This window comes from Chelonia mydas, chromosome 6 (assembly GCF_015237465.2).
Source record: "Chelonia mydas isolate rCheMyd1 chromosome 6, rCheMyd1.pri.v2, whole genome shotgun sequence".
NCBI classification, from domain to species: domain Eukaryota; kingdom Metazoa; phylum Chordata; order Testudines; family Cheloniidae; genus Chelonia; species Chelonia mydas.
In genome coordinates, this window is record NC_051246.2 from 68,083,431 (window position 1) to 68,090,318 (window position 6,888).

Below are 6,888 nucleotides of genomic sequence, written 5' to 3' on the forward strand. Positions count from 1 at the left end.
GGCTCCACCCACCAGGGGATGGAGAGTGGTTCCTCCCCTTCCTTCAGTCTTGGAGGAAGCCATGTCCCCCTTGCTACACTCCTCAAGGTGTAACTTCAAAAGGATTTACATTACCCTCCCCCCAGTATTTCCTAGGAAACCTACTCAACTAAAATTCAATCTTGTCTGGTCTATTGTTTTAAGAGTCCTTTGATGTTCATAACATTTTCCTCGGTTTACTTGAATTCTGTCTCCCACTTAAAGAAATTACATATAGTCCCTCAATAATAGACAAACATTTGTATTTTTAATACAGTTGACTCCTAAAATACTTCATTCAATAAATTTTATCTTAATTCAGTAAGGTTTGTCCAAGAAATTGCCATATCTGTCACAACATTGTCACATGGGTGACTGGCCCTTTTAAGAAGGAGCAGATCCAGTGCATCTGTGATTGATTAGCTGTCCCCCAACTGGTTTACAGAGAAGGCACCTGGGCCATATAAATTGGGAGAGACTGAACCAGTGGAGGAGTCAGTTAGGAAAAGGGGCAGATGAGAGCTGCTAAGGAGGAAAGGTGCGACTAGCTAGAAACAGGAGCAGTATAGGAGAGTTAGTCCAGGGTACTATTGGGAAGAATAAATGCTGAGGAAAACTATGGGTGAGGACTGACTTCAGTTGGAGGAACCTGTCCTGAATTACAGGAGAGCTTGAGTAGTGGCCCCTAAGCCAAAGGGGAAGACCCAGTCTAGTTAAGGGAATGTGAGCCTGAAACAAGAGGGTTGATGCTGGAGGGTGGATCCCAGGAGTTGGAGTGGGATTCTGCAGTCTATAGAGATTTTGCTTGCATATGTAATATAGAAATGTGTTGAAATGTAAATAAGCCCAAAATTTTATTTCCTAAAAATAGGCTTGATAGTAGTTAAGAGAGGCCTGATAAAATATGAGTGAAGGTGAAGAGAGGTAAGTTAGGACAACTTCTTGTTGTAACTGGCTTTAACAAGCAAATGCAATGAAATGTGAATGTTTTGGAAGAATGCTGTCTATACTGATAGTTGTTATAATTATATTTATGTAGATGTTAATTAGGATGATATTTAATATTAAATTGTCAATGAGGGAGTAGAAGGTATTTTGATTATGGTAGTAGAAATATAGATATAGTAAAAAGCTGGCTTCATGCTGATTAATTATGGGGTGGTGTTGTGAGTCATTATGAAAGGGGTAGTAGGCTGATTTTTAGAGAGCTGCACCTATCCACCATCAAGGTACTATTAGAGAAAAGATTGTACCCATTGTTCTTGTCCAGACTCTGGTCACGCCTGCATGCCTCATTACACTAGAGTGTGAGTATGAATACAGTGTGTGGTTCTCCTGTAATGCCTGCTTGCTTTAACTAACCATTTTATTTTAAATAAACTGTTTAATTTTTTCAGTTGTCATTCACAGTCCTCCACTAAATTAAATGATCTGTAATTGTCCTGGAATCTTGAACCTTAAAGAATTCAGTTTGGTTTTATTACTTATCTTTAAACTACTCATTGGGAACCCATTAATCAAAGGTTATAACTCCCAGGCAGGGAAGACGGGGTGAGTGGAACACTGTAGGAAGCCCCCTTGCAGCAGGCCTGAGTGGAGGGCTGTGGGAAGCTGAGTCCAGAACAAGGGGTTTGGTCCTGGACCGATGTTTCCTGCGCAAGGGTAGGACTCTCAGCCAAGAGGGCCTGGGGAGTGGAACACAATGGGGAGCTCTCTTGAGGGAGACCTGACTTGGGGGCTGTGGTAGGAGAGTTGTGGGATGGAAGCAACTTTGGTATCTCTCTGGTGAATGGCCTGGAGAGTTGGGGCCTGAAACAAGAGCCAAGAAACTACAAACAGAGTGGAAACTGACTCTTGGGTGGGGAACGTGGAAGTACTGTCCCCTGATGGGGTATGGAAAAACTACTGTGACTGTACCTGTTGTGAGGGTGTGGGGGGAAGTTGGAAGAAAGGGTTTTATTATGAGTTCTGAGGATTATTGTGCATGTATAAGAATAAATTATGCCCAAAGGTAGAACTTTGAATGGATGCTTAAAGAGATTATTCTTTCTATGGCCAGACCAAGGGGAAACTGAGGCAGGTACACCTGTTGTGCTGCAGCCTGCCCCTGCCCTATAACATGTATACAGATAAAGAGCATGTGAACGGTTACTTTAGATAGATTTTCGGATACTTAATTATCCTACTTTTATTGACAGATAAGGCTGAATCAGGACCCATCTTTGAAAGCCTTGGTGTAATCAACAGTATGATAGTCAATGTGAAGATGGCAGGGAATGCTGAAGGCTTTTCCCCTGACTTGTTATTTCCAGGCTTGAGGGATTTGGATGGGTGAAGTGGGTCATTAATTGTCACTAATTGTAGTCTTTTTAACTTTCTTTCTAAAAATACAGATAGGTGTATCTCAGGGATAGTTCTCCACAGTGAGAGGGGAGAGAAGACACTTAAAATGCTGTGAAGCTGCTCTGGATTGTACCAACCTTCATGAAGGGGTCTGAAACGGCAACATACCACAGGATGTGCAGGATTTTTGTGTCTAACGTTTTATCATTGCCGAAAAATTACTGAAATTAGTTACCCGATGAGCAGCCCACCATTTTAAGCAGTGATGAGAACCTATCTGTTGATGAGGGGACTCCCTGAAGGAGTATGGACCATCACTTTCTTCTGAAAACGTGCCACAGCCTGTTCTATACTTCTAGAATTTGGGTTTAACCAGGAGTGGCTGCACTAGCAGGTGTCTATTAGCTGTGCTCCTCCTCCTTCCTCTGGGTTCCCCCATCTCTGCCAGTATGAAGTACATCTCTCTACCTTCAAACCTGCCATATGTGACACTAGTATTCTATATGCAGCCAAATGCCCGAAATGTTCTATTGAAATGTTGTTAGTCTCCTTGGTTGTTTGAGACATTTATTTGTGTGAAAGCCCCAATTGACACACACACAACACAAACATGTGATTACTGCTGGCATTCATCCCCTGGATTCCACCATAGTTTGTAAGCTTAAGAATGTTCACCAGGTGCTGGAGGAAGCAAGCTGGTAATGAAAGGGGCTGTGGGAGACATGGATGTGAATGGAGGAGACTATGGAGGAGACTGAGCCCCTGACAACCAGGCATAACAATGAAGGGTAACACTGACCTGCTAATCTCAGACCAAAGTATTGTCAGCATTTCATACATGGTCCCATGTTGTACTCCACCAATATAAAAGTTGTTCCAAAGTGCCCTCAACCTTCTCCGCTACTGAAAACATTGCATAAACCTTCATGCACATAATGGCTGTTTGTTCCCCCTCTGGTAGCTATAGCATATGCTGAGGTTTATCTGTAGGCTCTTCCTCCTGCCTATGAGTTAACGGCCCTGCTCTGTTAGCTCAAACAGTAGTAACTCTAGATTTGAAAGCATGAGGTCCAGGCTTCATTTCCCCCACAGATGACCTAGCATCTAGTCACTGGGGGAGACAAAAGCCTCACTGTGTTAACTTATCTTGTACATTTTAAGGGATGATCTGAAGAAAATGTCAAACTAGACACAAGACACATTTAAAAAAAATGTCATAACTAACCTTATATTATTTTTTCACCACAAACTGCCCTTGAAAACTCAAGCTACGGTCATTCTGAGATGTTCAATTTTATAAACTCCTCAATATCTAATTAGTTAATAAAATAGGGATTCTACCCTAATTTTCTCACTAAAAGCTTTTTATAGGTTTTTCTCACCTCAGTTAAAATGGAAATCCTTGTGCAATCTTAACTCTAATGTTTCTACCATCCCATGATAATTTCAATATATGATATAGGTATTCATGCTTCAGGATGTATAGAAACCGCTATCTTCTTGGGGCTAGGAAAAAAATCATCCCAGATGGGCTGACAATTCAATAACTTGCCATTATGGGAATTCATACCGCTTTCTCTGAAGTATCCAATATGGGCTGTGACAGGAGGAGCTGCTATACAATAATCTAAAAATGGTGAGAATGAACCATTTTATGAACACTATCTGTGACTTGGTCAGTGAGAAGAAGTTATATATTGGATTATGAGACTTTCCTGTATGAACGTATTGATATAGCTTAATAGGGGGCTGTTGGAAAGACAGGCAGGAAAGCAACACAGTAGCTATAGATAATTGCCCACAAACATGGAGTGGCACACAAAGGACAATGGCCTACTTCCAGCCCCTCTGTCTCCCTCCCCAACCAAAGAGTTCTACTGGTTTCTCTCATTGTTTGCAAGTGAGAGCCCACCCTGTAACACACAGTTTACTCCTTAGACTGTAAAGAATTTGAAGCAGAACTGTGTTTACCTCTGTTTGTTCAGTTTCTATCCTAAAGGTGGCCCTAATCCTAGTCGGAGTCTCTGAGGGCTACCATAATATAAATGTTTAATAACCACTTCTTGCCCTTATTCTTTCACATGCAGGTTCCTTGTGGTTTTATGTTTGTAAAGTGATATGCATACCTTTGGCATTATTGAAATAACAGGTAACAATAAAATGCAATGTATGGATTGGCCTTTATAGTTGTACAGCTCAATCAAAAATACTGAAAAAACAACAAAGCCCCAACCCATAAAACCTATTTTTTTCTTGTAAATGTAGAAACAAATTCATATTTAGAAATTCCGTAGCATCACTTCTGGCTAGTAACAAGCTGTTACATCAACTTGTTTGATGTCAAATTTCATTAGTTTGATTCACAATTAATATAGTTAGCAACTTTTCCATTATCACTATGAATGTGACCCAAGCCTTCTCATCTTGATCAGATAAACAATAGAGAAATATTGACCTCATAGTAGAAATAACTAGATGAAAATATAAATTATTCCCAGATCACTGACAAGTCTGAGCATTGACTGAAATTGTGGGAAACGCCTATAGATGGGCCAAACCAAAATGATTTCGTTTCAGATCCCATTTTTATGTAAACTTATATTTAGGGTGGTATGATTAAATCCAACGCCAAGTAGGGGATGGGACCATGGTGGGAGAACCATGTCATGTCGTGTCCAGGGCCCTGGATTGCTTTATTGGCCCTGGGCGTTGGGAAGGAAAAATGGGAGAAAGCTCATTTAAATACTCACTTGCATTCAGACATGGGAACAGTGAGAGGCCTACGTAACATCTAATGTCGGCAAGTATATTATAGTAATACAGGTAAACAAGTGGTGCCCTAGGACTAAGTTTTGACTAAGGAAATAGACCATATGCAAACTTACCTGCTTTCCAAAAATAAAAGGTAGGGAGAAATGTATTGCTCAGTGGTTTGAGCATTGGCGTGCTAAACCCACGGTTGTGAGTTAAATCCATGAGGGGGCCATTTAGGGATCTGGGGCAAAAATTGGGGATTGGTCCTGCTTTGAGCAGGGGGCTGAAGTAGATGACCTCCTGAGGTCCCTTCCAACCCTGATATTCTATGATTCTAGGCTGCTTTTGCTTCCCTAGTAAATGAGAGAGATATAAATAGGAGTCTTAATTAGACAAGGTCTGTACTGCCTGAAAATGTTTGAAGTAATTGCAGTAAACACAACAGCTCACATGAAATGTAACTAGTTGCATCAAGGTATTAGTTTAGCAGCAGACTAAACCAATGACCTAAAATGTTTCTTATAAAGAGCCTATTAGTGAATTTTTACTTTGTCAGTATAACTAGGTCGTGCTGCATTACTTACAGCATAGTACAGGGCATCAAAAGCCAACATAGATTTTCATTTCAACTATTTAAATCAAGGTTATGAAGGAAGGGTGAATGAAGAGACTGATCAACATTCTATGGTATTTTGGGGACCCATCCATTGAAGGGGGTAGTGTTTATATTTATTGGACCATTTAGGTGGCAGATTGCTTCTGAAAACAAAGATTTTATAGCTATTCTATTTAGCTAGCTCTGTGACCCAGCAGACTCATAGCTGTTCCATATCTAAACAACGTTGAGGGACAGATATAGTGGGCTGTTTGAGATTGCAGAACATTCCCATGGCCTGAAAGCCCCAAAATAGTATTGTTCCCTGCCTAAGGCCACTTGAAACCTTAATCTGGCCTTGACCAAAATGTTTGGTACATGGAAGCAGGCCCAGATGTAATATTTAAAGCAGATATTTTTTTCAACTGCCTACACTTTCTATACCCCATGAGCCAGTGTACTGGATTTTTGCTACAGTAGCCGTATTTAAATTGCTCTTGCTAAAACTTAAGTATGATAGTTAACTCCTTTGATAGATGCAGATTATCAAATATATTATATGTATAATTAAAGTGTGTGGGGTAAACATTGCCTAGCACATTCAGCAGCTGGGTACTGTAAATTGGCAAGGCCAAAGGGAGGGAGTTGGCACATAGTTGGCTAGATGCATCTACTTGTTGGCAGGATGTATTCAACTACTGGTCAGGGAGGCTAATAGGAGGCAAGGGGCTATGCAGAATACTAATGTTAGAAGGATGAGATGAGAACAGGGGTCTTGCTTATTATCACTTTTGCCTGTATTTCTCTCTCTCTCTCCATTTCCTTCAAGGTCTTTTCCTGATAATCCAGTAGTTGCAAATGGCAGTGCTGTGTTTAGGTGCTGAAAATCTGTGTATGCTGGGCTAGCTAAAGAGGAAAATTGATCAAAGTTATTGATGATTATTGATGAGCCAAATATCTTTCCCTCTGCAGTCAACTCCACATGCAAAGTGCTTTTGATGCTGACCCCAGTTGCTCCCCCTTTGAATATATAGTAATTTACATTACTGCATATGACAATTTTTATGCTTTACTATGTGAGCCTATATGTAACATGGTCTCATTTCAGTGGTATTTGTAGGGACTGTGCCTTTGGATTTTCGGAGACCTATGCAAATAAAATCAGCCATAAGGTTACA

The 6,888-nt window shown here is 40.6% G+C and overlaps 1 long non-coding RNA gene across 1 annotated transcript; it reads left to right on the forward strand.

The window, feature by feature from the left end:
• The first annotated feature begins 440 nt into the window (after window positions 1-440).
• LOC122466398 lies at window positions 441-3,715 on the forward strand. The gene is made up of 3 exons (XR_006291837.1): window positions 441-556; window positions 890-942; window positions 2,412-3,715. It is a non-coding gene; the product is annotated as an uncharacterized LOC122466398 (long non-coding RNA).
• Window positions 3,716-6,888: the final 3,173 nt, after the last annotated feature.